The sequence below is a fragment of the Pan troglodytes genome, chromosome 13 (genome assembly GCF_028858775.2).
Source record: "Pan troglodytes isolate AG18354 chromosome 13, NHGRI_mPanTro3-v2.0_pri, whole genome shotgun sequence".
NCBI classification, from domain to species: Eukaryota; Metazoa; Chordata; class Mammalia; order Primates; family Hominidae; genus Pan; species Pan troglodytes.
Window position 1 is genome coordinate 28,496,114 of NC_072411.2, and position 17,940 is coordinate 28,514,053.

The following is a 17,940-nucleotide window of genomic DNA, read 5'->3' on the forward strand; positions in this document are numbered from 1 at the left end:
TATTCTATATTTTATAAAATTTTACATGTGATACATTTTCTTCCAATAAAAATTCAAAAACTGAGGAAAGAAACTGTTAGAGATTATCTGTTACAGGTTAGAGACTTAAGAGGCATATCAACCAAATGCAATGTGTACTCCCTATTTGGGTCCCAATTGAACAAACTGGGGGGAAAAGACATTTTAAAGAGTTTTTAAATTTGTTATATGTAACAACTATATTTTCATTATTTATTTATTTATTTTGAGACGGAGTCTTGCTCTGTCGCCCAGGCTGGAGTGCAGTGGCGCGATCTCGGCTCACTGCAACCTCCGCCTCCCAGGTTCAAGTAATTCTTCTGCCTCAGCCTCCTGAGTAGTTGGAATTACAGGCTTGCACCATCATACCCGGCTAATTTTTGTATTTTTAGTAGAGACGGGGTTTCACTATCTTGGCCAGGCTGGTCTTGAATTCCTCACCTTGTGATGCACCTGCCTCGGCCTCCCAAAGTGCTGGGATTACAGGCGTGAGCCACTGCGCCCGGACTTTTCATTAATTTTTTAAAATCTTTACCTGTTGGCTGGGCACGGTGGCTCACACCTGTAATCCCAGTACTTTGGGAGGCTGAGGTGGGTGGATCACATGAGGTCAGGATTTCAAGACCAACCTGGTCAACGTGGTGAAATCCCATCTCTACTAAAAATACAAAAAAAAAAAAAAAATAGCTGGGCATGGTGGTGGGCACCTGTAATCCCAGCTACTCAGGAGGCTGAGGCAGCAGAATCGCTTGAACCCCGGAGGCGGAAGTTGCAGTGAGCCAAGATTGTGTCACTTCATTCCAGCCTGGGCAACAAAGCAAGACTCCATCTCAAAAATAAATAAATAAAATCTTTACCTGTTATGTCCTGAAGTATGTATGAGTTAAATGATATGATGTCTGGAATTGGCTTTAAGTGATTCCAGCCAAGCACATCAGCAGAAATGGTTGAGTAAGAACATCTGAAAATCTTCTCCTTCATAAAAGCCACAAAACACTGGCAAAATTTTGTCAAAATCAATTTTTTCAGTGTTCAGAGTGCTGGAAATTAACCAAGGTCTTTCAACAAGATAAGGATTGTTTATTCAAGAAAAAAAAATGGCTAAATCTCCACTAAGTTACAAGGGAGGAGAGAGGGACATAGACACAAGATTGGCTAGGTGATAGGTAAATGACAGTTCACTATCCTGATTTATTTATTTACTTCTTTTTTTAGGGACATAGCGTCTCCCTATGTTGCCCAGGCTGGCCTTGAACTCCTGGCCTCAAGTGATCCTCCCATTTGAGCCTTCCAAATAGCTGGGACTATAGGGGTGCACCACCACACCTGGTTAATTTTCTCAATTTTTTGTAGAGATGAGATCTCACTATGTTGCCTATGCTGATCTTGAACTCCTATCCTTAAGTGATCCTCCCACTTCAGCCTCTCAAAACACTAGTATTACTGGCATTAGCCATAGCACCCAGCCACTATTGTCTTTACACATACATGAAAATATTGTATACAAGTACATTTTTCCTACACAGATAGGATACTATCCAAATTGTACTCTTTTGGCAATATATCTTGGCACCTTTCCTTCTCAGTTCACGTGTAGACATATCTTCGTTCTTTGTAACAGCTTCTCAGGCCTGAAGCGGTGGCTCATGCCTGTAATCCCAGAACTTTGGGAGGCCTAGGTGGGAGGATCACTTGAGCTCAGGAAATCAAAACCAGCTAATACAAATAATGCTGCAATCACCATCCCTGTGCATTCTTTATATGTAAATACAGCTGAGTATGCCACCTCCCACTGGATTAGCATAGACTATTTCTACGCATCCTGTTCTCATCATCTCTGCATAATACAGCTTTCTCCCCCCTTTCTAGAGGCAGAGAAAGCAAGCCTGCTAACAAAAAAATCAGAAACAAACTACGCCAGGTGTGGTGGCTCATGCCTGTAATCCTAGCACTTTGGGAGGCCGAAGCGGGCGGATCAACTAAGATCAGGAGTTCGAGACCAGCCTGGCCAGCATATGGTGAAACCCCATCTCTACTAAAAAATACAAAAATTAGCTGGGCATGGTGGTGCATGCCTGTAGTCCCAGTTACTTGGGAAGCTGAGGCAGAAGAATCACTTGAACCCGGGAGGCAGAGGTTGCAGTGAGCCGAGATCGTACCACTGCACTCCAGCCTGAGCCACAGAGCAAAACTCTGTCCCTAAAAAAAAAATAAAAGGAGGCCAGGCGCAGTGGCTCACACCTGTAATCCCAGCACTTTGGGAGGCCAAGGCGGGCAGATCACGAGGTCAGGAGATCAAGACCATCCTGTCTAACATGGTGAAACCCCATCTCTACTGAAAATACAAAAAATTAGCCAGGCGTGGTGGCGGGTGCCTGTAGTCCCAGCTACTCGGGAGGCTGAGGCAAGAGAATGGCATGAACCCGGGAGGTGGAGCTTGCAGTGAGCAGAGATCGTGCCACTGCACTCCAGCCTGGGCAACAGAGCGAGACTCCGTCTCAAAAAAAAAAAAAGAACAAACTAAACTAGAGTCTGAATGAAAGACCAAAGAAGACATTACATAAAGTTTATTTAAACATGCATTTCAGATACTTCAAGAAAACAAAAAATGCCTATTAGAATACTGCGTACACAACTACATGTCTAGACTGCAAAGCATGAGGGGGAAAAAAAAGAACACTGGACCCATGTCAGTAGGCTCAGGTCAGAGTCCTGGTTTTGCCACCAGTAAACTGAGGTTGGCTTCTGTTTACTCCATTACAATGCTGTTACAGAAATTCTAGAACACTTGGCAAATTCCAATACCCAGCCCAGAGTTTGCCCTAAGCTTTGGGAATACTTGAATGCTGCCAGTAAAGCCTCATCCCCATGTGTTAAATACTTTTCTATCTCTAGGAATTCCATTAGTCCTATAGTCCTGAGTTCAAATCTTTTCTGGAATTTTCATCTTACCTCTAACTTGCTGATTGCATAATACTGATTTTTCTGAATTTTATCTTGCTCCTTGGTAAAATTGAATAACATGGTTCAGTCTTGAAAGTAAGGCCAGGCGCAGTGGCTCACACCTGTAATCCCAGCACTTTGGGAGGCCAAGGTGGGCAGATCACCTGAGGTCAGGAGTTCAAGACCAGCCTGGCCAACATGGCAAAACCCTGTCTCTACAAAAATACAAAAATTAGCCGAGTGTGGTGGCGCGCTCCTGTAGTCCCAGCTACTCAGGACACTGAGGCAGGAGAATTGCTTGAACCCGGGAAGCAGAGGTTGCAGTGAGCTGAGATTGCGCCACTGCACTCCAGCCTGGGCATCTCAAAAGAAAAAAAAATAGAAAGTAAATTGTTAATCTGACCACATTTCACCTACACTGCTATCATTCTGGCCTGGATATCAACAGACTGTGCCTGAAGTCTAGTTAAGAATGGCTTTTACATTTTTGAAGGGTTGTTTAAAGAAAAAAAAAAAAAAAAAAGAAGAAGAAGGTGGCCATGGTGATCTGCACCTGTAGTCCCAGCTACTCAAGAGACTTGAGGCACAGGGATCCCTTCAGTCCAAAAGTTTGACGCCAGCCTGGGCGACATAGCAAGACCTCCATCCCTAAAAATAAGTAAATGAAAAGAAAAAAAAAGACTAAGAGCATATGACAGAAACCATAAGTAGCCCACAAAGCCTGAAATGTTCTCTGACCCTTTATAAAAGAAAGGGATGTTGAGCCCTGCTCTAATCCAATCCATTCTTGCTCACTCCTGTAATGGTCACCTATGCTCCCTGATTCCGTTTTCATCAGTTTCCCCTCCTGCAATGCACTTTCTATATTGCAGCCAGAATCACCTGGTTAAAACAAAATCAGTTCAGGTGTGGTGGCTCATGCCTGTCATCCTAACACTTCGGGAGCCCAAGACAGGTAGATCACTTTAGGTCAGGAGTTTGAGACCAGCTGGCCAACATGGCAAAAACCCACCTCTACTAAAAATGCAAAAATTAGCCGGCCATCATGGCACATGCCTGTAATCCCAGCTACTCAGGAGGCTGAGGCAGGAGAATCGCTTGAACCTGGGAGGTGGAGGTTGCAGTGAGCCGAGATCGTGCCACTGCTCTCCAACCTGGGTGACAGAGCGAGATTCAATCTCAAAAAAAGAAAAATCAGATCTCATTCTCCTCCTTGCTAAGAACCTCCAAACAATGTACCAATGTGCTGGGTGTGAAATCCAAACCTCATGAGCCATAATCCAAGTCTGTTTACACCTGAAACAGGTGTTTTCATTTTTCCCTGACTCAAGAAGCTCCAGCCACTCCAGCTTATTTCTTCTGCACTCATACTTCCACCCACTCTACCTCCCAGTAGCTTTTCTCATAACTGGATCCTTGTGATACAGGAGCTAGAAATAATTTATTTAGGCAGATAGTGAGGGTAGAGGAGTCTTTGGCAAGGCTTTTCTTTTAACAAAAAGCAGCCCCAAAATAATTTCTTTTCTGACAAAGAGCAGACTGAAAAATCAAGTTGCAGACATTGATAAGCAAGCTAGAAGCTTGCACAGGTGAATGCCGGCAACTGTGCCAATAGAAAAGGGCTACCTTGAAGCCAGGTATGTTCAACATAGAAGCTCCGTCCTCCCTTTTCTTTTTTTTTTTTTCGATCCTCCCTTTTCTTTGTCACCGTGTGTACAGTAAAGAACCAGGCAACATGGTGCCAGCCAGATAGAGAACCCATCTGCATAATAAAACATTAGGGTGGGGCGGCCAGCCTCTTTGCACACTATGCAAATGGCACACCTGGTCCGACCAATCTTTCATACCCTATGTAAATCAAACACCACCTCTTCAAGCTCATCTATAAAACCTCCTGCACTTCATTGCAGAAGCAGCAACCCGTTTTCTCCAGGACACCTCTCTGTGAAGAGATCTCTTCTCTTTCTTTCACCTGTTAAATTTCTGCTCTGAACCTCACTCATTGTGTGTCTGCGTCCTAGTGTTCTGTGGCTGTGAGACAATGAATCTCAGGTATTTACCCCAGCCAATGACGCCACTTCATTGTGGAGGCTCATCCAAGATCCAAGGTAGATTCATTGGAAGGGTGAGTATAAGAGCAGACCCCAACCCTTTCCTTTTATTTCGAGGCCTCTCATTCTCCATTTTTAAATTAAACAAAATGCTGGGCATCTGATGGCCATCTATATGCCTTTAGGGCATGCCACCAATCTCAAGACTCAGGCAGGAAGCTTTCTGGGGAGAATTTAGTGAATCCTTCAGTGCCCTCAGGGTGCTGTGAATGTGGGCTTTGTTTCAAACTGGTTTCCTTTCATGGAGAGCCTAGCCATCATGTGGGGCTGGAAGAGGTCTAGAGGCAACTCATAGTTCCTGTCCACGGCAACACCCTGGTGTTACCCAAAGGCTTCTGGACTAACATCAGCCACTGACTGCCTGTTGGGTGTCAGCAACAGGATCTCCAGCTTCTTCTATCACAGTTTTCCTCCCTTCCTATTTTTGACAGCCACGTCTCCTAAGCCCTCTCTGTATGCAGTGCTGCAGGAACTTTTACAGTTCAAGGAAGTAATTCTGTTACGCAAGATCAGCAAATGCCATAGTAACCGGGAATATAGATCAAGGGATTGCCATTTTTGTGATTTTATAGGAACAGAGGGTTCCCTCCCAGCCCCATTGAATGTGTCTTTCTTTACCCTTGGCCCAGAGAGCACATGGCATTTCAAGGTCAACAGAGCCACCTAGTGGAATAGGAATCCTCTCCATGAAGCACACTGCAGGTCCTTTGCCAAAACACTCTAGCTTCCCAATTCTTTTCCCTTTTTGTGCTCCTCTACTAGAAACCAGGCTTTATGTCCCCTTCTCTGAACAGGAAAACTCTGCCTTCAACAGTAAGGAGAAAAATGTCCTCCAAAACCAAATTTTAGTCTTGATACTGTCCCATCAGCAGAAAAACTGCCATTTGGTCCCTACATTCTTTTAAAGCACCTACTCTGCCTCCAGTCAAAATGGTACTTCAATATTAAGGGAATTTTATGTCCAGAAGTTAACCACAGTCACTGCCTAAGAATAAATCCTTTTTTTTTTTTTTTTTTTTTGAGATGGAGTCTTGCTCTGTCACCCAGGCTGGAGTGCAGTGGCACGATCTTGGCTCACTGTAACCTCCGCCTCCCGGGTTCAAGCGATTCTCCTACCTCAACCTCCCGAGTAGCTGGGACTACAGGCAGCCACCACCACACCCAGCTAATTTTTGTATTTTTAGTAGAGATGGGTTTCACCATATTGGTCAGGCTGGTCTCGAACTCCTGACATCAGGTGATCCATCCACCTCAGCCTCCCAAAGTGCTGGAATTACAGGCGTGGGCCACCATGCCCAGCAAGAATAAATACTTTAGTCCAGGACATAATAGCTATTTATAGAGCTCAAACCAGCACACTCCCTCCATTAAGGGGCCTTGCCCAAAAGCAACTGTTACATAGTCTTTCCCAAGATCCATTTATCAGAGAATCACACGGATCACACAAGTCTAAGAAGTCAAAGGAAAATCACAAGTGGAGGACTGGAGCTGCATGGGTGAGCGTGACTAATACTAATCGCTTAGTTCCTCTGGTTCCATGGCTGAGGGTCAAGTCTGCATCCACGGGCAGCACCTTTAACAGATGCCAGCGCTCAGGAACCAAGGAAGAAAAACAGCTGGGGGAACAACCCCACTGTCTTCTCATCCACCCTGGGCCATTCCAAAGGAAAGGAAGGAGACCAAAGGAACACCTTTTTCTTGCTTCTCTTTTTCAATGGGTAACAGACCATCTTTGGCCTGCACTCCTCTGGAGTGCATACTGAAGCACTGCGACTCCTTTAACCCCAAGACTTTGAAGAAAAACGTGGCGGCTCATTTTCTTTTGCACAAGGGTATGGCCTTACTAGACCTTTGGAGGTGTTACACAATGGACCCCACTCTTTTAGCAGTCATATCAGGCAGGCCCAAAGGGAATGAATCCCCAAAACTAGAGAAGCAACTTCCAGGGGAATCATCTGAGGCAGCTGTTCAGTGTATGAACCACTTTTTCCCTCCTTATTTGGGGATCCCTCCAACTGCACCATCAGCCCCTCCAGCTCCACTATCTCTAAAACTCTCCACTCCCCCAGCTTAACTCTTACCCCTACAAGAAATGCCCAATGGAGGTAATGCCACTAGGGTGCAAGTTCCCTTCTCATTGCAGGACCTTAGGCAAATAAAGGGAGGATTGGGCTGATTTTCTGATGATCCCAATAAGTAGATCCCAATAAGTAGCAGCTTTCCAAAACTTAACTCAGGTATTTTACCTCTCATGGAGGGATGTTATGCTGCTCTTAAGCCAAAACCTGATCACAGCTGAAAAACAGGCAGCTCTCCAGGCAGCAGATAAGTTCAGAGATGAGCAATATGTCTCCTATAGTAGGCCAAAAAGGAAAAGAGTAAATAGGGAAAGTCAAGAAATAGGGGAACGATAATTCCCAATGGGAAGAGAGGCAGTACCTTTTGACAACCCTGATTGGAACCCCAATAACTCCACAGAATGGAACTCTTTTTCTATTCCACAGAATGGAAAAGGAAACACTTTTCAATGTGCATATTGGAGGGCCTATGAAAACCTAGGACCAAACCTCTTAATTAAACTGTGTGTGTTAGACCAAAAGCCAGATAAGAATCCCACAGCCTTTATGGAAAAGCTGAGAGAGGCACTAATAAAACACATCTCTTTATTCCCTGATTCAGTCAAGGAACAGCTCATCCTCAAGGACAAGTTTATTATATAGGCAGCTCCCAGTATTAGAAGGAAATTGCAGAAGCAGGCTATAGGACCAGATAGCACCTTGGAAAACCTCCTGAGGGAGGCCACCTTGGTCTTTTATAAAAGAGACCAGGAGGACGCCCAAGATAAAGAAAGGAAACACAAGAGGAAGACAGAGGCTTCTAGTAGCTGCTCTGCAGGCTTGCAAAGTCCAGGATCCCCAAGGTGCATCCACTAGTTGCTACTGGTGTGGCAAGTCAGGGCACTTTAAGAAGGAGTGCCCAGGCAACAAGAGGAAGCAACCTTGACCCTGTCCAGTCTGTGGCAGAGACCACTGGAAACTGGACTGCCCCTGGAGATGGAGGTCACTGGGTTCAGAACCAGTCTCACAGATTGTCCAACAGGACTAACTGGTCCTGGAGCTCAAAGCCCCAGCTCCAGCAGCTTGAATTGCCATTACTGCACAGGAGCCCCAGGTGATTCTGGAAATCGAAGGAAGGAGGGTGACCTCCTTCTGGACACTGGAGCCAGCTTCTCTCTTCTTCCCTTTAATCCAAGACTCCCCTCTTCCCGTAGCACAACTGTGATGGGTGTCTCAGGAAAGGTTCTAACCTGATATTTTTCTCAACCCCTTCGTTGTAGTTGGGGGGACCTATGATTTACACATGCCTTTTTAATCATGCCTGAAAAATCCCACTCCTTTATTAGGTAAAGACATTTTAGCTTGCATGGGGGCCAGCATCCTTATAGCCCCAGACAAACTCTTCCCCCTGGTGGAAGCTAATATTAATCCAGAAGTGTGGGCAACTCAAGGAAAAATAGGTCAAGCTATTAACTACTAGGCCAGTTCGGATCCATCATAAGGATCCTACTTCTTTTCCTAACCAGAAACAAGATCCCCTAAAGCCAGAAGCTAGGAAAGTGCTAGAAGCCATTATGAACCTAAAGATGTAGGACCTCCTGAAACCCTGTAACAGGTCCTGCACTGTTAAGGTCCTGCACCCCAATATTAGGAGTGCAAAAACCCAGTGGGGAATGGAGATTAGTTCAGGACCCTCACCTCATTAATGAGGCTGTAGTCCCAATTCATCCAGACTGTACCCTCTTCACGGATGGAAGTTCCATTCTGAAGCAGGGAGTCCAGAAGGCAGGATGTGCAGCAGTCACTCTGAATGATGTTATTAAAAGTGTACCCCTCTCTCCAGGCCCAAGCACTCAACTAGCTAAACTGATAGCTCTTACAACAGCACTTGAATTAAGCAAGGGAAAGCTAGTTAACATTTACAGACTCCAGGTATGCTTTCTTAGTTCTTCATGCTCATGCTGCCGTTTGGAAGGAAAGACACTTTCTTACTGCTAATGGATCCCCTATAAAATACTGCCAGGAAATTAACAGGTTATTATCCTCAGTTTTCCTTCCATGAGAGGTAGCAGTGATGCATTGTAAGGGACACCAGAAGGGAACAAATTAAATAGCTGAAGGAAACAAGTTAGCTCATCAGGCAGCCAAGTCAGCAGTAAGGAAGCCTCAGAGCATCAACACACTTGAAGCCCCTCTCATCTGCGAAGGCTCCATAAGAGAAATTAAGCCTCAGTACTCCCCTGCAGAGATAGAATAGGCCATCTCTCCAGGGTAAACTTTTCAGCCCTCAGGATGGCTACAGTCAGAGGATAGCAAGCTCCATTTGCCAGCCTCCAGCCAGTGGAAAGTCCTTAAAGTTCTTCACCAAGCTTTTCACTTGGGAAAGGATAAAACTTACCAGTGTGCTCAGAGTTTTTTTTCAGGAGAGAGCTTAATAAAAACAGTCAAACAGGTTGTTAATGCTTGTGAAGTCTGTCTTAAAAATAGTCCCCTTGGCCATGCACGGTGGCTCACACCTGCAATCCCAGCACTTTGGGAGGCCGAGGCAGGTGGATCACCTGAGGTCAGGAGTTTGAGACCAGCCTGGTCTATATGGTGAAACACCATCTCTACTGAAAATACAAGAATTAGCCAGGCATGGTGGCATGCACCTGTAATCCCAGTTATTCAGGAGGCTGAGGCAGGAGAATAGATTGAACCTGGAAGGTGGGGGTTGCAGTGAACTGAGATCACACCACTGCACTCCAGTCTGGGCAACAGAGTAAGACTCTGTCTCAAAGAATAATAATAAAAATAAAATAATAAAATATAAAAATAAAGTTACTCTAGCCACCCCATCCAATGCCACTTATCCATTTAAAAAAATGTTACTTTTAGGCCGGTCGCGGTGGCACATGCCTATAATCCCAGCACTTTGGGAGGCTGAGGTGGGCGGATCACAAGGTCAGGAGTTCGAAATCAGCCTAGCCAACATGGTAAAACTCCATCTCTACTAAAAATACAAAAATTAACTGTGCATGGTGGTGCATGCCTGTAGTCCCAGCTACTCTGGAGGCTGAGGCAGAAGAATTGCTTGAACCCAGGAGGCAGAGGTTGCTGTGAGCTGAGATCATGCCACTGCACTCCAGCTTGGGCGACAAAGCAAGACTCCATCTCAAAAAAAAAATGTTACTTTTATATTAATGCTTCTGATAAAGTACAGTAACACCTGCTGAAGGGAAACCAGTAGTATAACCCATCAGAATGGCTAGCAGGTATCAAACTCTACTGTCATGGTTGTAGTCTATAGTACTCCCAATAATAGTGGTAATTTTTTTTTTTAATTTGATGGAGTCTTGCTCTGCCACCCAGGCTGGAGTGCATTGGCGCGATCTTGGCTCACTGCAGCCTCTGCCTCCTGAGTTCCAGTGATTCTCCTTCCTCAGCTTCCCAGGTAGCTGGGATTAAAGGTGCACGCCACCATGCCCAGCTAATTTTTTTATTTTTAGTAGAGACGGGGTATCACCATGTTGGCCAGGCTGGTCTCAAACTCCTGACCTCAGATGATCTGCCGGCCTTGGCCTCCTGAAGTGCTGAGATTACAGGCGTCAGCCACCACACCTGGCCAACAGTGGAAATTTTAATACTCATATTTAAATGCTATATTCTGGGCCAGGCACAGTGGCTCATGCCTGTAATCCCAGCATTTGGGGAGGCCAAAGCAAGGAGATCACAAGGTCACGAGTTCAAGACCAGCCTGGCCAAGATGGTGAAAGCCCGTCTCTACTAAAAATACAAAAATTAGCTGGGCATGGTGGTGGGTGCCTGTAATCCCAGCTACTCAGGAGGCTGAGGCAGAGAATTGCTTGAACCCAGGAGGCAGAGGTTGCAGCAAGCCGAGATTGTGCCACTGCACTCCAGCCTGGGCGACAGAGCAAGATTCTGTCTGGAAAAAAACAAAAAACACAAAAAAAAAATCCCATGAAAAATAAGATAAAATAAAAATAAATAAATGCTATATTCTTCTTCTTTTTTTTTTTTTTTTGACAGTCTCACTCTGTCACCCAGGCTGGAGTGCAGTGGCGTGATCTCAGCTCACTGCAAGCTCCGCCTCCCAGGTTCATGCCATTCTCCTGCCTCAGCCTCCCGAGTACCTGGGAATACAGGTGTCTGCCACCACACCTGGCTAATTTTTTTGTATTCTTTAGTAGAGACGGGGTTTCACTGTGTTAGCCAGGATGGTCTCGATCTCCTGACCTCATGATCTGCCTGCTTTGGCCTCCCAAAGTGCTGGGATTACAGGCATGAGCCACTGCGCCCGGCCACAATAAATGCTATATTCTAAACCTTAGTGTAAAATTTGTCTCTTATTGCCTAGAAGCAATTGAACTCCAAATGGTGCTGCAGATGGAACCACATATGGACACGCCCTTCTTCCGAGGACCCTTAAATCAACCCCAGGAAAAGCCCTAGATGCTGTTCCCCACGAGATGCGCCTCTTCAGCAGAAAGTAGCCAAAAAAAAAAAAAAGGTTGTCATCCAACACCCCCTAACAACAGTTAGGGTTACCACTCCTGAGGGGGGAGATATGATACAGGATCTAGAAGAAATTATTTATGCAGATAGTGAGGGGAAAGGAATCCTTGGAAAGGCTTTCCTTTTAACAAAAAGCACCCACAAAATCATTTCTTTTCTAACAAAGGGCAGCCTGAAAAAGCGAGTTGCAGACATTGATAAGCAAGCTAGAAGCTTGCACAGGTGAATGCTGTCAACTGTGCCAATAGAAAAGGGCTACCTGGAAGCCAGGTATGTTCAACATGGAAGCGCCGTCTTCCTTTTCTTTGTTACCACATGTACAGTAAGGGAACAGGCAACATGGTGCCGGCCAGGTAGAGCACCTATTTTCATAATAAAAGATTAGGGTGGAGGTGGCCAGCTTCTTCACATGCTATGCAAATGGCACACCTGTTCCAACCAATCTTTCGTGTCCTATGTAAATCAAACACCACCTCCTTAAGCTCATCTGTAAAACCTTCTGCACTTCACTGTGGAGGCAGCAACCCATTTTTTTTTGTTTTTTAGATGAAGTCTCACTTTGTCACCCATACTGGAGTGAACTGGCATGATCTCAGCTCACTGCAACCTCCACCTCCCGAGTTCAAGAAATTCTCCTGCCTTGGCCTCACAGGTAGCTGGGACTACAGGCATGTGCCACCATGCCCAGCTAATTTTTGTATTTTTAGTAGAGACAGGGTTTCATCATGTTGGCCAGGCTTGTCTTGAACTCCTTACCTCAAGTAATCCGCCCTCCTCGGCTTCCGAAAGTGCTGGGATTACAGGTGTGAGCCGCTGCGCCTAGCCACCAATCCATTTTCTCCAGGACCTCTCTCTGTGCAGAGAGCTCTTCTCTTTCGCCTATTAAACTTCCGCTCTGAACCTCACTCTTTGTATGTCCGCATCCTAGTGTTCTGTGGCTTTAGACAAGGAACCTCGAGTATTTACCCAAGACGATGATATCGTTTCATTGGCAGCTCAGATACATCTCTGTAAGGAGAGCAATCTCAAGTGCCGTGATATGGTTTGGCTGTGTTCCCACTCAAATCTCATCTTGAATTGTAACTCCCACAATTCCCACGTGTCATAGGAGGAACCTAGTGGAAGGTTATTGAATTATGGGATGGGTCTTTCCTGCACCATTCTCATGATAGTCAATAAGTCTCATGAGATCTGATGGTTTTAAAAATGGGAGTTTCTGGCCGGGCGCAGTGGCTTATGCCTGTAATCCTAGCACTTTGGGAGGCCAAGGCAGGTGGATAACTTGAGGTCAGGAGTTCGAAACCAACCTGGCCAACATGGTGAAACTCTGTCTCTAATAAAAATACAGAAAAATCAGCCAGGCATGGTGGTGGACACCTGTAATCCCAGCTACTGGGAGGCTGAGGCAGGAGAATTGCTTGAACCTGGGAGGCAGAGGTTGCAGTGAGTCAAGATTGCACCACTGCAACTCCACTCTCAGCAACAGAGTGAAACTCCATCTCAGAGAAAAACAACAACAAACAAAGAAACAAAAAACCCAGGAGTTTCCCTGCACAAGCTCTCTCTGCCTGTCACCATCCATGTAAGATGTGACTTGCTCCTCTTTACCTACTGCCATGATCGTGAGGCCTCTTCAGCCATGTGGAACTGTAAGTCCAATAAACCTCTTTCTTTTATAAGTTACCCAGTCTCTGGTATGTCTTTATCAGCAGCATGAAAACAGACTAATACAGTAAATTGGTACCGGTAGAGTGGGGCATTGCTGAAAAGATACCCAAAATGTGGAAGCCACTTTGGAAATGGAGAACAGGCAGAGGTTGCAACAGTTTGGAGGGCTCAGAAGAAGACAGAAAAATGTGGGAAAGTTTGGAACTCCCTAGAGACTTGTTGAATGGCTTTGAGCAAAATGCTGATAATGACATGGACAATGAAATCCAAGCTGAGGTGGTCTCGGATGGAGATGCAGAGCTTGTTGGAAACTGGAGCAAAGGTGACTCTCGTTTTGTATTAGCAAAGAGACTGGTTGCATTTTGGCCCCGCCCTAGAGTTTTGTGGAAATTTGAACTTGAGAAAAATTATTTAGGTTATCTGGCAGAAGAAATTTCTAAGAAGCAAAGTATTCAAGAGGTGACTTAGATGCTGTTAAAAGCATTCAATTTTTTTGTTTTTGTTTTTGTTTTTGTTTTTGAGAGAGTCTCACTCTGTCAAGCCAGGCTTGAGTGCAGTGGCACGATCTCAGCTCACTGCAGCCTCTGCCTCCTGGGATCCAGCGATTCTCCTGCCTCAGCCTCCTAGGTAGCTAGGATTACAGGCACATGCCACCACGCCTGGCTAATTTTTGTATTTTTACTAGAGGCGGGGTTTCACCATGTTGGCCAGGCTGGTCTCGAACTCCTGATCTCAGGTGATCGCCCGCCTCAGCCTCCCAAAGTGCTGGTATTACAGGCATGAGCCACCATGCCTGGCCAAAAGCAGTTTTTTTTTTTTTTTTTTTGGAGACAGAGTTTCACTCTTGTTGCCCAGGCTGGAGTGCAATGGCATGATTTCAGCTCACAGCAACCTCTGCCTCCCAGGTTCAAGCAATTCTCCTGCCTCAGCCTTCCAGAGTAGCTGGCATTACAGGCATGCACCACCATGCCTGGCTAATTTTTGTATTTTTAGTAGAGATGGGGTTTCTCCATGTTGGTCAGGCTGGTCTCGAACTCCCGACCTCAGATGATCTGCCTGCCTCGGCCTCCCAAAGTGCTGGGATTACAGGTGTGAGCCACTGCGCCTGGCAGCATTCAGTTTTAAAAGGGAAACAGAGTATAAAAGTTTGGAAAATTTGCAGACTGACCATGTGATAGAAAAGAAAATCCCATTTTCTGAGGAGAAATTCAAGCCAGCTGCAGAAATATCCACAAGTAACGAGGAGCCAAATGTTAATCACCAAAACAATGAGGAAAATGTCTCCAGGGCATATCAGAGACCCCTGCTACAGCCCCTTCCATCACAGGCCCAGAGGTTTAAGAGGAAAAAATGGTTTTATGGACTGGGCCCAGGGTCTCTCTGCTGTGTGTAGTCTAGGGACTTGGTGCCCTGCATCCCAGCCACTGCATTCATGACTAAAAGGGGCTAAGGTACAGTTCAAGCTGTTGCTTCAGAGGGCAGAAGCCCCAAGCCTTGGCAGCTTCCATGTGGTGTTGAGCCTGCGGGTGCACGGAAGTCACAAATTGAGGTTTGGGAACCTCTGTCTAGATTTCAGAGGATGTATGGAAATACCTGGATGCCCAGTCAGAAGTTTGCTGCAGGGGCAGGGCCTTCATGGAGAACCTCTGCTAGGGCAGTGTGGGAGAGAAATATGGGGTCAGAGCCCCCACACAGAATTCCTACTGGGCACCACCTAGTGGAGCTGTGAGAAGAGGGCCACCATCCTCCAGACCCCAGAATGGTAGATCCATCGACAGCTTGCACTGTGTGCCTGGAAAAGCTGCAGACACTCAAGGTCAGCCTGTGAAAGTAGCTGGGAGGAAGGCTGTACCTGGCAAAACCACAGGGGTGGACCTGCCCAAGACCATGGGAACCCACCTCTTGCATTAGTGAGATCTGGATGTGAGACCAGAAGTCAAAGAGATCATTTTGGACCTTTAAAATTTGACTGCCACACTGGATTTCAGACTTGCCCTGTTACCCCTTTGTTTTGGCCAACTTCTCCCATTCTGAATGGCTGTATTTACCCAATACTTGTACCCACATTGTACCTAGGAAGTAACTAGCTTGCTTTTGATTTTACAGGCTCATAGGTGGAAGAGATTTGCCTTGTCTCAGATGAGATGTTGGACTGTGGGCTTTTGAGTTAATTCTGAAACTAGTTAAGACTTAGGGGGGCTGTTGGGAAGGCATGATTGGTTTTGAAATGTGAGGACATGAGATTTGGGAGGGGTCAGGGGTGGATTGTTGTGGTTTGCCTGTGTCCCCACCCAAATCTCATCTTGAATTATAACTCCCACAATTCTCACATGTCTTAAGAGGAACCAGGTGGGAGGTGATTGAATTATGGGGGTGGGTTCTTTCCTGTGCTGTTCTCATGATAGTGAATGAGTCTCACGAGATCTGATGGTTTTAAAAATGGGATTTTCCCTGCATAAGCTCTCTTTGCCTGCCACCATCCATGTAAGATGTGACTTGATCCTCCTTACCTTCTGCCATGTTTGTGAGGCCTCCCCAGCCATGTGGAACTGCAAGTCGAATAAAGCTCTTTATTTTGTAAATTGCCGAGTCTCGGGAATGTCTGTATCAGCAGCGTGGAAACAGACTAATACACACCATATCTAATGTAATACATATTCCCAGGCTACTCTAATTAGCTGCTTTTTTTAGGTCTGTCTCTCCCCACCAGAATATAGGCTGTGGGAGATCTGGAAGCTTGTCATCTTGTTCTCCTTTTTTGTAGGCTAATCAAGTGAAGCAATGGGAATGGAGAAGGAACAAAGAAATCTGTAAGTGGTTATAATCAATCAACCAGTTGTAAACACCACTGCACTTGGCCCAGCCTTGTTCTCCATTTTTGTCCCAGTCTATATGGTGGGTACGCAATAAACTATGTTTAATTCATGAAATATCAAATAATGAGAAGGTTAAGAGCAGGAAGGCCAGTCTTAGAGTGTTTTTTAAAATTCCCCAAGGGTTGCAAGTGCTGTTTCAATCAGATACAGGAAACCCTTAACAGTGGCTAACCACAAACACCTGGGCTCAATGACGGTGGGCCCTTCTCCTCCTCTATTTCCAATGCAAATGAAGCTGGAAGTTACAAGGCCTCTGTGCCTTTGTGAGAAAGAGTGAGAGATTCAGCCAGGGAGTTCCCCGGCGGCTATAAAAGTTATAAAAGTATTGAAATATTTCCATAACTAACCTCTGACCACCCCATCTCAGGATCTCACATCCAGCAATTGGAGGGCTAATGCCTGACCTTACTAAGGCCAGCAGCCCCTAGGTTGTTAAATATTTTGAAAACCACCTCTGTTTTCTGAGAATTTGTTTACTGGCAGAAGCAAGTTTTGGAAAAGGTCAGTTTGAACTAGACCCTGAAGAACTCAAGTTTTGCCAACAGCTGCTCCATAGGATTTATTTATTTTTTATTTTATTTATTTATTTTTGAGATGGAGTCTCACTCTGTCACCCAGGCTGGAGTACAGTGGCGCAATCTCAGCTCACTGCAACTTCCACCTCAGCCTCCAGAGTAGCTGGGATTACAGGCCCATGCCACCATGCCCAGCTAATTTTTATATTTTTAGTAGACATGGAGTTTCACCATGTTGGCCAGGCTGGTCTCGAACTCCCGGCCTCAAATGATCCACCCACCTTGGCCTTCCAAAGTGCTAGGAATACAGGTGTGAGCCACCGTGCCCAACCGTAGGATCTTATATAGGTTGGCATAGGTTGGCAACCTATTATTTACACTAGCTCCCTTTTTTTTGGTTTTTTGTTGTTTTTTTTTTTTTTAGATGAAGCCTTCTTATGTTGCCCAGGCTGAGGCTGGAGGGCAGTGGTGTAAGGAAAAAGGATGTGCTGTTGTCAAGAATAGGCCAAGGCAGACATCCAGTCCAGGATGACTCAGTGAGTTTGGAGCACAGGCGCACAACTCCGCTCATTATGTAACCACGCCACGTGAGGCGCATTATGTGATCACCCACGTGGGCTCGTGCTTGGCTTGGAGCCACTATTGTCTCTAAAAGGCATAACTACCCTGCTGACACTGTACCTATGGCTCACGCCCAGGCTCGCTCACACTTGAAGGGTAAAGCCATGTCAAACTGCTTCCTTGAGTGTTTTTCCAGCTACTCACCACCTCACCGACTCCCTTCGGACCTCAGTTTGGGCTAAAACCTGACAATTGGCATCACAAACAGGATCCTGGGATAAGTGACCCTTTGGTCTCTGCTGATTTTGGGTCTGCCATGTGGCTGCAACATGGGTTGTGGTACCCGGTGGCAGCTGTGCTGCTCCGATGGGCTCCGCTAGTAAACTGAGCAGCAGTGGATGGGTCCCCCGCCAGCATGGAGAAGGCACTGGGGCAGCTGGAAGCATGGAGCACTGAGAAAGAGCAAGCTCTTGCCGGCAGAGTTGGTGGGCATTTTTACTGCGCTAGGAGAAGTACACACCCAGTCCCTGAGGGATGCAGTGCAGGTGAGGGCCCTCCAGGTACAGGCAGGGTGCCTGGAGGCCCAGCTACACGGCTCAGAAAATGAGTTAGAAGCTTCTGTGAATGCAGGCCTGGGTCCATCGTCTTGGCCAGAGACCCCCACTTGGTGTGATAC